A 17,970-nucleotide genomic window follows, 5' to 3' on the forward strand; every position below is an offset into this window, starting at 1 on the left:
AGTTCAAAAATATTTTTTAAATATATTTTATTTATTTACTTGACAGAAAGAGGGAGAAAGAGGAGAGTGAGAGAGAGAATGGACGTGCTAGGGCTCCAGCCTCTGCAAACAAACTCCAGATGCCTGCACCCCTTTGTGCATCTGGCTAGCGTGGGTCCTAGGGAATTGAACCTAGGTCCTTTGGCTTTGCAGACAAACGCCCTAACTGCTAAGCCATCCCTCCAGCCCTCAAAAATATTTTTTAAAATATAAAATAAGGGCTAGAGAGATGGCTTAGCAGTTAAGATGTTTGTCTGCAAAGTCAAAGGATCCCGGTTCGATTTTTCAGGGCCCATGTAAGCCAGATGCCTGGGGGGGGGGGGGTACGACATGCAGTTGGAATGCGTTTGCAGTGACTGGAGGCTCTGGCATGCCCATTCTGTCTCTCTCACACTGCCTCTTTCTCTCTCTCAAATAAACAAATAAATAATATATATATATATATATATATATATTTTTTTTTTTTTTTTTTTTTTTTTGAGGTAGGGTCTCACTCTGGTCCAGGCTGACCTGGAATTAACTCTGTCATCTCAGGGTGGCCTTGAACTCATGGCAATCCTCCTACCTCTGCCTCCCGAGTGCTGGGATTAAAGGCGTGCGCCACCACGCCCGGCTTAAAATATTTTTTGCTTATTTTTATTTATTTATTTGAGAGTGACAGACAAAAAGAAGGAGGCAGAGAGCGAGAGAGAGAGAATGGACGTGCCAGGGCCTCCAGCCACTGCCAACAAACCCCAGATGCGTGTGCCCTCTTGTGCATCTGGCTAACATGGGTCCTGGGAATCTAGCCTCAAACCAGGGTCCTTAGGCTTCACAGGCAAGTGCTTAACCGCTAAGCCATCTCTCCAGCCCCAATAAAATATATTAAAAAAATAAAATAATGAGCTGGGTATGGCAGCACAAGCCTTTAATCCACAGGCACAGCACGCCACAGGCAGAGGTAGGAGGATTGTTGCAAGTTCTAGGCCAGCCTGGGTGAGATTCAGGTCAGCCTGGGCTAGAGTGAAACCCTACTTCGCAAAAAGCAAAACAATTTAAAAAATGGGGCTGGTGAGATGACTCAGCAGCCATTCTCTCTCTCTTTCTCTTTTCTTACAAATAAATAAATGAATAAATAAAATTATGGCATGTAATTCATAGCTGTAGGCTAGAACGTGCTAACCCATAGGAAAAGAGATTTGTGCTTCACTGAGGATTGGCACCTGCTTTACGACCTGATTCTTGATTGTAAAATATCAACTGGATCTGGGCGTGGTGGCACATGCCTTTAATCCCAACACTCAGGAGTCAGAGGTGGGAGGATCACCGTGAGTTCCAGGCCATCCTGAGACTACATAGTGATTCCAGGTCAGCCTGGGCTAGAGGAAGACCCTACCTCAAAAAAAAAAATTAAATAAATAAATAAATAAATAAATATATATATATATATATCATGGCACACACCTTTAATTCCAGCACTTGGGAAGCAAAGGTAGGAGTATCACCATGAGTTCAAGTCCACCCTGAGACTACATAGTGAATTCCAGGTTAGCCTGAGCTAAGGTAAAACCAAAACCTTACCTCAAAAAAAAAAAAAAAAAAAAAAATATATATATATATATATACATATATATATATATAAATAAATCAGCTGGAAGTAGTTTTATTTATTTGTTGTTGTTTTTTTCCCCCAAAGTAGGGTGTCATTCTATCAGTTCCAGGCTGACCTGGAATTTACTCCAGTCCAGTCTGGCCTCAGTCTCATGGCAATTGTCAGCCTCCCTGGTGCTAGGATTAAAGAAGAGCCCCATTACACCCAACTTCATTTTATTTATCTTACTTATTTATTTGAGAGAGAGAGATGGAAGCAGAGAGAGACAGACAGAATGGGTGCACCAGGGCCTTCAGCAACTGCATATGAACTCCAGATGTATGTGCACCTTGTGCATCTGGCCTATGTGGGTACCGGGGAATCAAACCTGGTTCCTTTGGCTTTGCAAGCAAGAGTCTTAACCGCTAAGCCATCCAGTCCCCAAGTTTATTTAAGTTTCTGATAATGTACTGCCATAACTAACACTTGAAAGTTAAGATTAGTTGTTCCAGATATTAAACAATGAGGAAATGTTTCTTTCTCAATTAAAAAGATTTCATTACAAAAGCAATACATGCCTATTGCATAAAAATTAGAGCATTGTCAAGGTATCCTGTAAAAATGGAATTTCTCTAGCCTCCTTTATTTCTCCTCCATCTCATTACAGACCATGTGCTTTATACCCTAGAACCTCGGGAAACCTTTTCGGTTTAGCCATCAATTTTCTGCAAGGCGAAGAGATATGACAGCAAAGAATATGTAATTGAGAAAAGTAAGGGGCACTCCAAATTGTAATCCTTGAAAAATGTCAAGGTAATATCCTCTCCTTTGAATTCTCATTTTATATTATCGAGGTAGCCCAGAGGCACATGGACAAGTCTAAGGTTTCTTTCTCTGGAGAAAATTCTTAATTACCTTTTGCAGCCCCCAGGGACCCTGAAAGAAAGTCATCTTCAAGTGAGAGAAATGGGAGGGTACCTTGAGTCAGGCTGAGCAGGGACATCTTGCCTCAGTGTGGACAGGGTAGCAGGAGCTGAGCAGTGGGGAAGTACAGAAAGTTCAAAGTTCAAAACCATGGTGCCTGCCTGTAGACATTCCCCCCACCTCCCCAAAAACTGCCACATGAAGTCCTTGTTTTGAAAACAGACATCTCCCCTCTGCACCTTTCTGTTGAGGTAGAGTCTCACCCTAGTCCAGGCTGACCTGGAACTCACTACGTAGTTGCAGGGTGGCTTCAAACTCATGGCCTACCCCTGCCTCCCAAGTGCTGGGATTAAAGGCATGTGCCACCACGCCTGGCTTCCCTTTCGTTTATTTTATTTTATTTTAATATTTTTTTTCATTTTTATTTATTTATTTGAGAACGACAGACAGACAGAGAGAAAGAGGCAGATAGATAGATAGAGAATGGGCGTGCCAGGGCCTCAGCCACTACAAATGATCTCCAGACATGTGCGCCCCTTGTGCATCTGGCTAACGTGGGTCCTGGGGAAATGAGCCTCGAACCGGGGTCCTTAGGCTTCACAGGCAAGCGCTTAACCGCTAAGCCATCTCTCCAGCCCTTATTTTATTTTTTATATATTTATTACAGAGTGAGAAAGAGACAGAGAATGAATGGGTGCACCAGAGACTCTGACCACTACAAAGGAACCCCCATCATGCCACCATGTGCATAGGCATCTGGTTTACATGGGTCCCGGGGATTGAACCTGGGTCATGTAGCTTTGCAGGCAAGTGCTTTTACCTCTAAGCCATCCTGTCCTGTTATTTTTAAAACATAACAAAACTATCTATCTTTGTTGGTTCGTTTGGGTTTATGTAATCCAGGCTGGCCTTAACCCATAATAATCCTCCTGCCTCAGTCTTCCCAATGGTGGGATTACAGGTGTGCACCGCCAGCCCTGGCTAGGCTATCTGTTGAGGCCTGTTGTGCCCTGGGGTCCCCGAGAAGTTGTGCCTAGTGCACAGGCTCAAAGGGATGGAAGTCCAGGAAGAAGGAGAAGGAGGAAGCCAGCCGAGGTAAGAGCAGGTAATATGACCACCACTAAATGTCACCTGTTGTCACTCTCACGTGAGGGCCTCTGGAAAGATGAGTCACCCACAAATCAGGCTTAGCATCCGAAGAACATAGGGGGAAATGGCTCACTGGCGCCAGTATCCCACCCTTGGGGCTTGTCCCAGGAGACATTAACTACACCTCCCTCCCTGCAGGCCCAGCATGCACTGTGCTGAAAGGTCACCCGAGAACAGCGGAGACAAGGAGCCCCCAGGGCCTGCGGGTACCCAAGAGGGCATGCAGCTGCCCATGCTCAGGCAGGCAGGCCTGGTCACAGCCACACCTGAAGCAGGTGGTTAGTGGGGCAGAGGTGTGCATCAATGAAAGGTGTCTATGTAAAGGCGTCTTTATTTGTTCCCACAAAAAAAAAAAATATTGGGCTGGAGAGATGGGTCAGCAGTTAAACGCTTGCCTGTGAAGCCTAAGTTCAAGGCTCGATTCCCCAGGACCCACGTTAGCCAGATGCACAAGGGGGCGCACACATCTGGAGTTCGTTTGCAGTGGCTAGAAGCCCTGGCGCGCCCACTCTCCTCCCTCTCTCTCTCTCTCTCTCTCTCTGTCTCTCTGTCTGCCTCTTTCTCTCTCTGTCTGTCGCTTTCAAATAAATAAGTAAAAGTAAGCAAAAAAAATTTTTTTTAATGTTGCAGCAAATTACAAGCCAGTGACCTAAACAAGAATGTATTTAGGAGGCCCAAACTCAAGGTGTTGGCATCTTGTTACAGTAAATGAGGTCATATTTGAACCCATCTGACAGGGGAGTGTCTGCTGTGGGGGTGACAGAGGCATGTTCCATGGCGCTCTCCAGTTCTGCTGGCTGTGGGCAATCTTTCTACTCCTCAGCTGGCAACTGCATGGCTCTTGTCTCTCTTACTGCCAGGCTGTTGTCTCACAACCACGAAAAATTAGGCACACCGACAAGGAGTGAGGAAAGCAAAGGAAATTCATTGAGGAGAAGGTGGAGAATCCCTAGAGTGTCAGAGAAAACATTGCTAGAATTTTGGGCCAGCTTCTATAGAAGAGATGGGGCTGGAGAAATGCTCAGTGGTTAAAGGCATTTGCTTGCAAAGCCTGACTACGTGGGTTTGATTCCCCAGTATCCATGTAAAGCCAGATGCACAAAGTGGCACATTTTTCTGCATGTGCAGTGTCTGGAAGCCCTGGTACTCTCTCTCTCTCTCTTTCTTTCTCTCTCTCTCTCTAATGAATACATATTAAAAGTAAAATAGGGGTTGGAGAGATGGCTTAGCAGTTAAGCACTTGCCTGTGAAGCCTAAGGACCCCAGTTCGGGGCTCAACTCCCCAGGACCCACGTTAGCCAGATGCACAAGGGGGTGCACGCGTCTGAAGTTCGTTTGCAGTGGCTGGAGGCCCTGGTGTGTCCATTCTCTCTCTCTCTCTCTATCTGCCTCTTTCTCTCTATGCCTGTCGCTCTCAAATAAATAAATAAAAATAAACAAAAACAATTCAAAATAAAATAAAAGTAAAATAACCAGGGGCTGGAGAGATTGCTTAGTAGTTAAGGCACTTGCCTGCAAAGCCAAAGGACCCAGGCTTGATTCCCTAGGACCCATGTAAGCCAGATGCACAAGGTAGAGCATGTGTCTGGAGTTGGTTTACAGTGGCTGGATGGCCTGGTGTGCCCATTCTCTCTCTCTCTCTATCTCACACTCTCTCTCTCTGCCTTTCTCTCTCAAATAAATAAATAAAAATAAGATACATCAAAAAAAAAAATAGCCAAGCATGGTGGTGCATGCCTTTAATCCTAGCACTGGGAGGCAGAGATTGGAGGACTGCTGTAAGTTCAAGGCTATCCTGAGACTACATAGTGAATTCTATCCAGGTCAGCCTGGGCTATAACAAAACCCTACCTTGAAAAAAAAAAACAAGTGGGAGCAGGAGAGATGGTTTAGCAATTATGGCACTTGACTGCAAAGCCTAAGGACCTAGGTTCAATGCCCCAGAACCCATGTAAGCCATATGCACATGGTGGCGCATGCATCTGGAGTTCATTCACAGTGGCTAGAGGCCTTGGCACACCCATTCTCTATATGAATAAATAATTTTTTTTAAGTATGAGATATGTTTCAACCCAGACTCAAAACCAGTGTGTTATCATCTTTGCACGCTAAAATTCTCTTGGTAGCTTCCGTCCACGTGCTTCCAAGTGAATTCCATGAGTGAACGCTAGAGAAACGGTGAGGGAACCCAAAGGGCTGTGCTTCTCCTATGGCTCCTTCCTATTTCACACTTGCGACATACTTAAAAAGATGAAGGATATGGAGAAGGAGGAAAGGGAGAGTTCCATCTCAGAAGCATCAGCTCACAGCGTGCATCCGGGAGCACCACACCTAGGAAGGCATTCTGGAAGTGCGGTATCTGGTCTCACCCAGATGAACATTCCCCCCACCTCCTCAGCGTGTCTTAGGCAAAGGGTGGCCTCTTGACCAGGTCAGTTATTGACAAACTCCATAGGAACACTTTTAAAAAATTTTATGAGAGAGAAAGAGGGAGAGCGATTGAGCATACCAGGGCCTCTAGCCACTGTGAGTGAACTCCAGACATGTGCCACCACGTACATCTGGCTTACACAGATTCTGGGGAATTGAGCCTGGGTCCTTGGGCTTCACCAGCAAGCACCTTGACCACTAACTTATCTCTCCAGCCCATGGCTGTCTTTCTTGTGTCACATGGCCACCCCCTCTGTATGTGTGTTTATATCTTTCCTCCTCATCATCTTGTTTTTGTTTTTTGGTTTTTTGAGGTAGGATCTCACTCTAGCCCAAGCTGGCCTGGAATTCACTATGGAGTCTCAAGGTAGCCTTGAACTCAAGGCAATCCTCCTACCTCTGCCTCCAGAGTACAACCCAGCCTTTGTTGTTTTAAAATATTTTTTATTTTTATCTATTTATTTGAGAGAAAGAGAGAAAAAGAGACAGAGACAGGGAATGAGTGTGCCAAGGTCTCCAGGTGCTGCAAACAAACTCCAGACACATGTGCCACCTTGTTCATCTGGCTTATGTGGGTCCTGGGGAGTCAAACCTGGGTCCTTTGGCTTTGTTAACATCTTAACCTCTAAGCCATTTCTCCAGCCATTTTGTTTGTTTTTTTTTTTTTTTTTGAGACATGGCGTCATATAGTCCAGGCTGGCTTTGAACTCCTGATCCTCTTGCCTCCACCACTTGATGAGTGCTAGAATCACATGCATGCACCACCATGCCCAGTTTGAATATGACCTCATCTCAGTGACTCTGTTCACAAATCAGACTTTAGGAAGGATGTGAATCTGGGAGTCACCAATCAACACATATGGTTCATTTTACTTTGTCACATATATATATATATGGAGAGAGAGAGAGAGAGAGAGAGGTGGTTTGATTCAGATGCCCCCCATAAACTTAGGTGTTCTGAATGCTAGGTTCCCAGCTGATGGATATTTGGGAATTAATGTCTCGTGGAGGGAATGTATTGTTGGGGGTGGGCTTATGGGTGTTATAGCCAGTTTCCCCATGCCAGTGTTTGGCACACTCTCCTGTTGCTGTGGTTCACCTTATGTTGGCCAGGGTGTGATGTCCACCCTTTGCTCATGCCATCGTTTTCCCCTGCCATCGTGGAACTTCCCCTTGAGCCTGTAAGCCAAAATAAATCTCTTTTTCCCAGAAGCTGCTCTTGGTTGGGTGATTTCTACCAGCAATGTGAACCAGACTGCATCATATATATATATATATATATATATATATATATATATATATATATATACATATATATATATATGTATATGTATATGTATATAATTTATGTATATAATTTTTTTTGTTGGGCGTGGTGGTGCATGCCTTTAATCCTAGCACTCAGGAGGCAGAGGTAGGAGGATCACTTTGAGTTCAAGGCCACCCTGAGGCTACATAGTTAATAGTTAATTTTTTTTTTTTTTTTTTGAGGTAGAGTGTCTCTCTGTTCCAGGCTAACCTGGAATTAACTATGTAATCTCAGCATGGCCTCAAACTCATGACAATCCTCCTACTTCTGCCTCCCATTGAACTATTTTTTTAAAATAACTTTAAAAACATTTTCATTTATTTATTTGAGAGAGAGACAGACAGACAGAAAGAGGGTGAATATGGGCACACCAGGGCCTCCTACTACTGCAAACAAACTCCAGACACAGGCACCATATGGCTATGTGTAGGTATTGGAGAATTGAACCCAGGCCATCAAACTTTGCAAGCAAGTGCCTTAACCACTGAGCCATCTCTCCAGCCCTGGCCTTCAACTTGATATTCCTGCTTGCACCTCTCAGGTGCTGGGATTACAAATGTATGCCAGAATGCCTGGTTTATATTTTATATTTTAATCTAATCAAAATTAGTTCAAAATGCACTAAAAAGCCAGATGTGGTGGCACACACCTTTAATCCCAGCACTCAGGAGGCAGAGGTAGGAGGATCGCTGTGAGTCTGAGGCACTCTGAGACAATATAGTGAATTCCAGGTCAGCCTGGGATAGAATTGGACCCTACCTCAAAAATAAATAAATAAATAATAAAGTAGAGGGTGGCTGAGCCCAAGAATCCATTGCTTTCTGCTTGTGCCCTGTGAAATGAAGGTGGCCAGCTGCCTCAACCTCCTGCTGCTTGATGGACTGAAATATTGAATTGTAAACTGAAATAAACGCTTTCTCCCTTAAAGTGATCTTTAAAAAAATGTTTTTATTTGAGAGTGGTGAGAGTGATGTGATGCGCATGTTTGTTGAGACCAGGTCTCGCTCTCCAATGTGAGCGGACCTTGAGCTGACGCTGACGCTGACGAGGCTGGCCTCCGTCCCAAGTGATCCCCCTGCCGCTGCTCCTGACTGCTGGGATTACAGTACACACCACCACACCCTGCTTAGCAATGCATTCTGAAAGACCAATAGTAAACTATTCAGGATGGCACACAACTGTCATCACAGTATTTGAGGTGCAGAGGCAGGAGGACCACTGTGAGTTCCAGGCTAGCCATGGTCATAGAGCAAGGTTCTGCCTCAAAAGTCAAAACAGAACAGAACAGAACAACCTACATCACATTGCTTGCTTGGGGGCTTGGTTTGGTTTGAGAGTCTCATAAAACCCAGGCTGGCTTTAAACTCACTATGTAGCTGAGGCTGGCCTTGAATTCCTGACCCTTCTGTTGCTACTTCCCAGGTACTGAGGTTATGAGCACACACTTTATGTGTTATAAAACAAACAAAACCAAAGAGTGGCATTGTTTTGCAGTTTTATAAATCTCTTTGCTGTCTGGCTTAAAACTGGAAGAGAGCTGATTTCTCATATCTGATGGCATTTCTTACACAATGGTGTTCTGGTTGAATTCTGGGAAGAGAACCTGGCCTCACATGGATCTGAAATGGGAAAAGGGAGGGCCCCACAGACCCCCCTGGAAGGGTCCCCAGGCTCCCAGAAGTCCTCAGACCACACCCTGAGGATCGCTGTTGGAGAAAGCAAGCCTGCTAATAAAGATGGGTGCAGTGGGGAGTGAGGACTCTGAGAAGCTGCAGTTGCGAGGGTTGGAAACAGTACATGTCAGTTTTCTCCATTTCCAGCACAGCATGAAGGTCTAACTTGTCTCTCTCAAATAGTAAAATGGGAATCAGGCATGGCGGCGCACACCTTTAATCCCAGCACTCGGGAGGCAGAGGTAGGAGGATCGGTGAGTTTGAGGACACCCTGAGATGATATAGTGAATTCTATGTCAGCCTGGGCTAGAGTGAGACCCTACCTCAGAAACAAACAAACAAACAAAAACAAACAAACAAACAAAAATATATATATATAGAGAGAGAGAGATTAAAATGACACAAAGGGCAACATTTGCCGTTTCGAATACGGCTCTTGGCAGGAGCACAGTGGCTCACCCTCGTAATCCCAAAACTCAGGAGGGGAGGCTGAGATGGAATCCAGGTCAACCTGGGCTAGAGTAAGACCGTAGCTTGAAAAACAGAAAGAAAAAAAACCTAAATGTATTTAATTTATAAATTGGCAGGTGAGACATATTCTCTGGCACACACAAGACCACGATTTGCTGGGCATGGTGGTACACGCCTTTAATCCCAGCACTTTGGAGGCATAAGTAGGAGGATCACTGTGAGTTCAAGGCCACCCTGAGACTACATAGTGAATTCCAGGTCAGCCTGAGCTAGAGTGTAACCTTACCCTGAAAAGCCAGACTATGACTCACAGTTTAACCACTTATTTTGCTTTCTATTTTTCTTTCACGGTGCTATGGGGTGAACCCAAAGCCTTGTACATGCCTGCTAAGCCACACTCTGGGCACTTGGACTTTTTTTTTTTAAGATGGAATCCTGGGGGCTGGAGAGATGGCTTAGAGGTTAAGGTACATGTCTGCGAAGCCTAAGGATCCAGGCTCGATTCTCCAGGTCCCACATAAACCAGGTGCACATGGTGACACATGCATCTGGAGTTCGTTTGCAGTGGCTAGAGGCCCTAGTGTGCCCATTCTCTCTCTCTCTCTCTCTCTCTCTCTCTCGCTCTCTCTCTCACTCTCAATCTCTCTCTGTCTCTCTCTCTCATAAATAAATAAAAATAAAATATTTTTTTTAAAAAAAGATGGAGTCTTGGGCTGGAGAGATGGCTTAGCGGTTAAGGCATTTGCCTGCAAAGCCAAAGGACCTAGGTTCAATTCCTTGGTATCCATTTAGCCAGAGGTACAAAGGGGCACATGCGTCTTTTATGCAGTGGCTGGAGGCTCTGGTGTACCCATTTTCTCTCTCTCTCTTTCTGCCTCCTTCTCTCTCGCTCTCTGAAATAAATAAATAATTTTTTTAAGATGGAGTCTTGTTCTCTACCCGGGCTAGAGTCTAGCTTGCAGTGATCCTCTTGCCACTGCCTCCTGAGTGCTGATCACAGTGATGGACAAACACACACCTGGAAGCCTTTGGCCTTGGAAACAGACTCAACTCAGGCTGGCCTTGAACTCATGACACTCCTGCCTTTGCCACCTGAGTGCTAATATTATATGTGCATGCTCTTAAAACCAGAATAATAATACAATAATGAAAATGAAAATAAAAATACTGAAAACCTACAACAGGGGTAGTCATGAGCCCTAGGGGTGTAACGTCTTCTTGTGTCTGGCTAAATGTATAGACTATGCTCATCAAACTGCCCAGTAAGTACATCTCTTAATGTTCATACCCATATATTACTGCTACTCTCACTTTTGGTTAGAGAACCTTCTCTTTTCAGATGGCAGTGACCTTGGGATGACTCAGAAGGCACCATGGTGCTGAGAAGTGACAGAGGAATGCTCAGCACTGAAATATCTCTATCAAACACCTTCCAAGGCTCAGGGTCCATTGCGGAAGAGGTGGTAGAAAGAATGTAAGAGCCAAAGGAAGGGTAGACCTCCTTACAACGTGCTCCTCCAGACACAAAATGGCCTGGATATCCATGACCTCACAGTGCCTGACACTACTCACACAAGACCATTATAATAAGAGGAAAAGATCATGACATCAAAATAAAAGAGAGACTGATTGAGAGGGGGAGAGGATATGATGGAGAGTGGAATTTCAAAGAGGAAAGTTGGGGAAGGGAGGGAATTACTATAAGATATTGTTTACAATCATGGAAGTTGTCAATAAAAAATTAATTAAAAATAATTTGAAAAAACAGCATTTTTTTTTTCCCCAAAGGCAAGGTCTCACTCCATCCCAAGCTAACCTAGAGCTCCCTCTATAGCCTCTGGCAGCCCAGAGCTCACAGCAATCCTCCCACCTCAGTCTCCTGAGGGTTGGGATAATGACAGGTGTTAACAGCACCCTCCCCGGCATACTCTTAGTATACATGTCTCAAAGAATAAGGTGGGAGGGGCATGAGGACAGGCTTGAGCCAGGTGTGGTGGCAGACGCCTTCATTCTCAGCATTTATTTATTTGAGAGAAAAAGAGAGAAGCAGTTACAGAGTGAATGGGCATACCAGAGCCTCCAGCCACTGCAAACGAACTCCAGACGCATACACCACCTTGTGCATCTTGCCTATGGGTCCTAGGGATTTGCACCTAAGTTCTTAGGCTTTGCAGGCAAGTGCCTCCACTAAGCTGTCTCTCCAACCCCTGTTTGATTAGTTTTTTGATTTTTTTGTTTGTTTTTTGGTTTTTCGTCTCACTCTAGTCCAGGCTGACCTGGAATTTACTATGTAGTCTCATGGTGGTCTCATACTCATGGTGATCCTCCTGCCTCTGCCTCCTGAGTGCTGGGATTAAAGGCATACACCATAATGCCCAGTACAACATTTCATATCTTTTTTAAAATTGTATTTTATTTCATAGCTGGGCATGGTGGCACACACCTTTAATTCCAGCACCTGGAGGCAGAGGTAGGTAGATTGCTGAGAGTTTGAGGCCACCCTGGAACTACATAATGAATTCAAGGTCATCCTGGGCTATAGCAAAACCCTACCTTGAAAAAACAAAATAAATATAAAATAAAATAATATTTTTTTCAAAGTGGGAGGTTGTTCCCACAGATTAGGTTGTGTCTTCCCCCGCAAGGTGACGCTGTCTTAAAGCAACAATACCCCACTCATTTGCTCTATTTCCAAACTATTCATCTGAAGGACACATTTGTAGGAATGCCCACACTGGAATATTGGGCACAGTAGTTTGAAATGTTTCCTTGTGATATTATAATGAAATGGAACAATGTTTCATTTTGGTCCAGATTAGCAAATTGATATTTCTTGAATGTGTATGTGAAATGTGCTCATATTTTCTCTTTAAAAATTTTATTTATTTGAGAGAGTAAGAGAGGTAAAGAGTCAGACAGAGAGAGAGAGAGAGGGAGAGAGAGAGAGAGAGGGAGAGAGAGAGAATGGGCACACCAGGGCCTCCAGCCACTGCAAACAAACTCCAGATGCATGCACCACCTTGTGCATCTGGCTGACATGGCTGTGTCCTGGAGAATCAAACCAAGGCTTTGTAGGCAAATGCCTTAAACATTAAGCCATCTCTCCAACCCCTGTGCTCATATTTTCTTAGTCAAATGTAAAAATAATACTGAATTAATACTCATCAGTAAGAGTTTTCCTTCAAGCCAGGTACTGGTAACCCTGCTTTAACCCCAGTAGCAGTAAGGCTGAGGTAGGAGGGCCCTTAAGAGTCAAGGCCGTCCTGGGTTACAGTGAGTTCCACGTCAGCCTAGGCGAGAGTGAAACCCTACTTTGAAAAAAGTAAATAAATAATTAAAGCAAAAAAAATAGTTTTCTTTCACTTGTAAGTTTCAGCTTTATTTCAATATATTTGAGCCACACACTGAGGTGGTGCTACATTATTTGCTACCTGTATGGATGTAAAGTTTGTACATTTGCATTTTTTTCTTTTTGTTCTTTTCTAGGTAGGCTCTCACTCTAGCCTAGGCAAATCTGGAACTCATTCTGTAGTTGCTGGCCTTGAACTCACAGTGATCCTCCTACCTCTGCTGGGACTAAAGGCATGTACCATCATGCCTGGCTCCCCTTACGTTTGTGATTAAATGTGTTACCTTACTAAAATTCCCAATTTAGGGCTAGGGACCTAAAATTGCTCCATGGTTAATGGTGCTTGCCTGCAATGCCTAATAGCCCTGGCTCAATTCCCCAGAACCCACATAAAGCCAGATACACAAAGTGGCACATGCCCAATTTCTCTCTTTCTCTGTTCACAAATATTTTACTATAATAATTCGTTATTGTTGTTGTTGTTTTGAGGCAGGGTCTGACACTAACCCAGGCTGACCTGGAATTCACTACATAGTCTCAGAATGGCCTCGAACTCACAGTGATCCTCCTACCTCTACCTCCTGAGTGCTGGGATTAAAGGTGTATGCCATCACGTCCAGCTAAAAAATATTTTTAATTCCTCAAATTTCACATAAAAACAAATTATCTCAGGCTAGAGAGACGGATTAGCAGTTAAAATGTTTGCCAGCAAAGCCAAAGGATCCTGGTTCGATTCTCCAGGACCCTGGTAAGCCAGATGCGCAAGAGGGTACATGTATCTGGAGTTCGTTTACAGTGGCTGGAAACCCTGGCGTGCCCATTCTCTCTCCACCGCCTATCCCCCCGCCTCTTTCTCTCTCAAATAAATAAATAAAATATATTTTAAAAAATATCCAGGCCAGATACACATGGTGGCACATGCATCTGGAGTTTGTTTGCAGTGGCTAGAGGCCCTAGTGAGCCCATTCTCTCTTTCTTTCACTCTCCCTCCCCTCTCCCCCTGTCTTTCAAATAAATAAAAATAAAATTTTTTAAAAAGATGCTCCAGAAGGAAAGTCCCTCCCTCTCAGAGCACAGATATGGGTTTCTTCCCCCCACCCTTTTATTTTTTTTGTTTTTTGTTTGGTATTCTATGGTAGGGTCTCACTCTAGTCCAGGCTGACCTGGAATTTACTATGTAGTCTCATGGTGGCCTCAAACTCATGGTGATCCTCTTACCTCTGCCTGTCAGGCTGGGATTAAAGGCATATGCCACCATGCTAGGCTTCTTCTTTTTAAAAAATATTATTCATTGGGCTAGAGAGATGGCTTAGCAGTTAAGGTGCTTGCCTGAAAAGCCAAAGGACCAAAGTTCAATTCCCCAAGACCCATGTAAACTAGATGCATAAGGTAGCACATGTGTCTGGGGTTTGTTTGCAGTGACTAGAGGTCCTGGAGTGCTGTTCTCTCCCTCTCCATCTCTCTCTCTGCCTTTCTTTCTCTCATATATATATTGTTTTCCAAGGTAGAGTCTCACTCTAGCTCAGGCTGACTTGGAATTCACTGTTGTCTCAGGGTGGCCTTGAACTCACAGCGGTCCTCCAACCTCTGTGTCCCTAGTGCTGGGATTAAAGGCTAAAGGCATGCACCACCAAACCCAGCTCAATAAAAATATTTTTTTAATATTATTTATTTGTAAGCAGAAAGAGAATATGAATGGGTGTACCAGGACCTCCAGTTGTTGCAAACAAATTCCAGATGCATGTACCACCTTGTGCATCTGGCTTTATGTGAGTATTATGGGCACTGGGGAATTGAACCCTGATCATTAGGCTTTGCAGGTGTCTTAACCACAGTGCCATCTCTCCAGCTCCATTTTCTTTCTCTCCTTCCTTTCTTTCTTTCCTTCTTTCTTTCTTTTTCAAGGTAGTGTCTCATGTTAGCCTAGGCTGACCAGGAACTGTGTAGCTCCAGGCTGGCCTCGAACTCAGAGCAAGCTTCCTACCTCTGTCCCCCAAATGCCGGGATTAAAGGCATGCACCACCATGCCTGATACTTTCTCTCTCCCCTCTCTCTCATTCTCTCTCTCTCTCTCCATACATACATACATACATACATACATACACACACACACACACACACACACACACACACACACACATACATACATTATTTATTTATTTATCTTAAATTTTTTTCAAAGAAAATGGATGGATCTGGAAAGGATTATACTAAGTGAGGTAACCCAGGCCCAGAAAGCCAAGCGCCACATGTTCTCCCTCATATGTGGATCCTAGCTACAGATGACTGGGCTTCTGCGTGAGAAGGAAAATACTTAGTAGCAGAGGCCAGTAAGTTAAAAAGGAGATATAAAGGGAAGAGAAAGGAAAGGAGGAGGGTACTTAATAGGTTGGTATTGCATATATGTAAGTACAATGATTGAGATGGGGAGGTAATATGATGGAGAATGGAATTTCAAAGGGGAAAGTGGGGGGGAGGGTATTACCATGGGATATATTTTTATAATCATGGAAAATGTTAATAAAAATTTAAAAAAAAGAATTCCAGGTCAGTCTAGGCTAGAGTGAGGACCTTACCACAAAAAAAGAGAAATTAATAATAGATCAAAATTCAAAGGTCTCAGGACTCAGGAGATGTTTCAGTGGTTTACAGCACTTGCTTACAAAGTCTACCAACCTAGGTTTAATTCCCAGTACCCACATAAAGCTGGCACATGCATCTGGAGACTATTTGCAGTAGCAAGGGACCCTGGTATACCCATATTTACAAGTGCAAATAAAACTAATTAGCTACTTAAAAAAATTGTGAAAATAAAAAATAAATAAAATTTTTTAAAAAGTGTGCCCCACGCCAGGTGTGGTGGCACACGCCTTTAATCCCAGCACTCAGGAGGCAGAGGTAGGAGGATCGCCATGAGTTCAAGGCCACCCTGAGACTACAGAGTTAATTCCAGGTCAGCCTGGACCAGAGTGAGACCCTACCTCGAAAAACTAAAAAAAAAAAAAAAAAAAAAAAGTGTGCCCCACCACGTTTAGCTTCTCTTGATTTTTTTGCACCAAAAAGACACAAAAAACTGTATCAAAGGGCCATGACAAATAATAAAAACAAAGCACTAAAACAGTCCTGGCGAAGTGTACAATCCCCATACCACATAGGCTGAGGAAGGAGGGTTACAAGTACCTTCTGCAACCTGACTGAGCAATTAAGTGAGGCAATATAAAAAAATAATAAGAATAGGGGCTGGAGAGAGGGCTTAGTGGTTAAGGCATCTGCCTGCGAAGCTTAAGGACCCAGGTTTGATTCCTTAGGACCCATGTAAGCCAGATGCACAAAGTGGCGTGTGTGTCTAGAGTTTGTTTGCGGTGGCTGGAGGCCCTGGTGCACCCATTCTCACTCTCTCTCTCTGCCCCCCTCTCTCTCTCCCTCTTTCTCTGTCAAATAAATAAATAAACAAGAACATAATCTTCAAAAATAGTAATAATAATAAAGCCAGGTGTGGTGGTACATACCTTTAGTCCCTTGGGAGGATTAACGTGGGAGGCAGAGATAGGAGGATCACCATGAGTTCAAAGCCACCCTGAAACTACATAGTAAAGTCCAGATCAGCCTGGACTACAGTGAGATTCTGACTCAAAAATACCAAAATAGGGCTGGAGAGATGGCTTAGCAGTTAAGCACTTGCCTGTGAAGCCTAAGGACTCCAGTTCAAGGCTCGATTCCCCAGGACCCACGTTAGCTAGATGCACAAGGGTGCGCACGCGTCTGAAGTTCGTTTACAGTGGCTGGAAGCCCTGGTGTACCCATGGTTCTCAAATAAATAAATAAAAATATTTTTTTTAAATACCAAAATAGATGGGCTACAGCAAGACCTACCTCAAAAAATTATATATAAATATATATGTGTGTATGTATGTATATGTATGTATGTATACACTGTATGTATATGTGTATATGTATGTATGTATGTGTATACAGGCTGGAAAGATGGCCTAGCAGTTAAGGCATTTGCTTAAGGACCCTGGTTTGATTCCCCAAGACCCACATAAGCCAGATGCACAAGGGATGCATGCATTTGGAGTTTGTTTGCAGTGGCTGGAGGCTCTGGCATGCCCATTCTTTCTTTCTTTCTATCTGCTTCTTCCTTTCTCTCAAATGAATAAATAAATACAGTATTTAAAAAATAGGACTGAACAGATGGCTTAGTGGTTAAGTTTAAGCTTGCCTGCAAAGCCAAAGGACCCAGGTTCGATTCCCCAGTACCCATGTAAGTCAGTGTAGAAGGTGGCACATTTGGTTTCTTTGCTGTGGCTAAAGGCCTTGGTGCATTCATCCTCTCTATATATCTGCCCCTCCCTCTGACTCGCTCTCAAATAAATAAATAAAATTTTAAGTAGGAAAGGTTTAAAAAGCCAAGATAAATTAAAAAGAGGGATGAAAATGTAGCATGCATGATGCCCTAAATTCAATTCCCAGTATGACAAAATAAAACAATGACTAAAAAAATAAACAATAATAATCAACCTGTATCATGAAAAAAGAAAAGAAAGAAACTAGAATTAAACTGAGATTGTACTTAATGAGTTAGTTCCATGAAAGAAACTAAAAATTGATATCACAGTCACAGATGTTACTGTCTCCAGATTTCAAAGATGCTTTCCACTGATCTCAAGGGGACTGGCGAGAGAGGACAGATGGCCGGGCATAACACAAGAGACTAAATCAAAGCACATGTCGCACAGAGGCACAGCTGTAATGAAAGCTCTATGCAGAGAAGCCTGGCACATACCACCATCCCCCCCAACCCCTCAGCAGCTCCCGAAGTCCACAGTCCCCAGCTTCCAGGGACAGAACCCAGGACCTCTGAGAAGGGGACTAGGCTGCCACAGATCAGGTGACTTAAATAATCAGGATTTATTCTCTGAGTTCTGGAGGCCAGAACTTGAGATCCAGGTGCAGGCAAGATGGCGGCTCCTCCTCTATTTTTTTTTTTTTTTTTTTTAAGGTAAGGTCTCACTCTAGACCAGGCTGATCTGGAATTCACTATGTAGTCTCATGG

At 43.8% G+C, this 17,970-nt stretch overlaps 1 non-coding gene across 1 annotated transcript; it reads left to right on the forward strand.

Moving 5' to 3' along the window:
• The first annotated feature begins 5,783 nt into the window (after positions 1–5,783).
• LOC123464276 lies at positions 5,784–5,925 on the forward strand. The gene has a single exon (XR_006639505.1). It is a non-coding gene; the product is annotated as a small nucleolar RNA SNORA14 (small nucleolar RNA).
• Positions 5,926–17,970: the final 12,045 nt, after the last annotated feature.

Source organism: Jaculus jaculus, chromosome 10 (genome assembly GCF_020740685.1).
Source record: "Jaculus jaculus isolate mJacJac1 chromosome 10, mJacJac1.mat.Y.cur, whole genome shotgun sequence".
In the NCBI taxonomy this organism is placed as follows: domain Eukaryota; kingdom Metazoa; phylum Chordata; class Mammalia; order Rodentia; family Dipodidae; genus Jaculus; species Jaculus jaculus.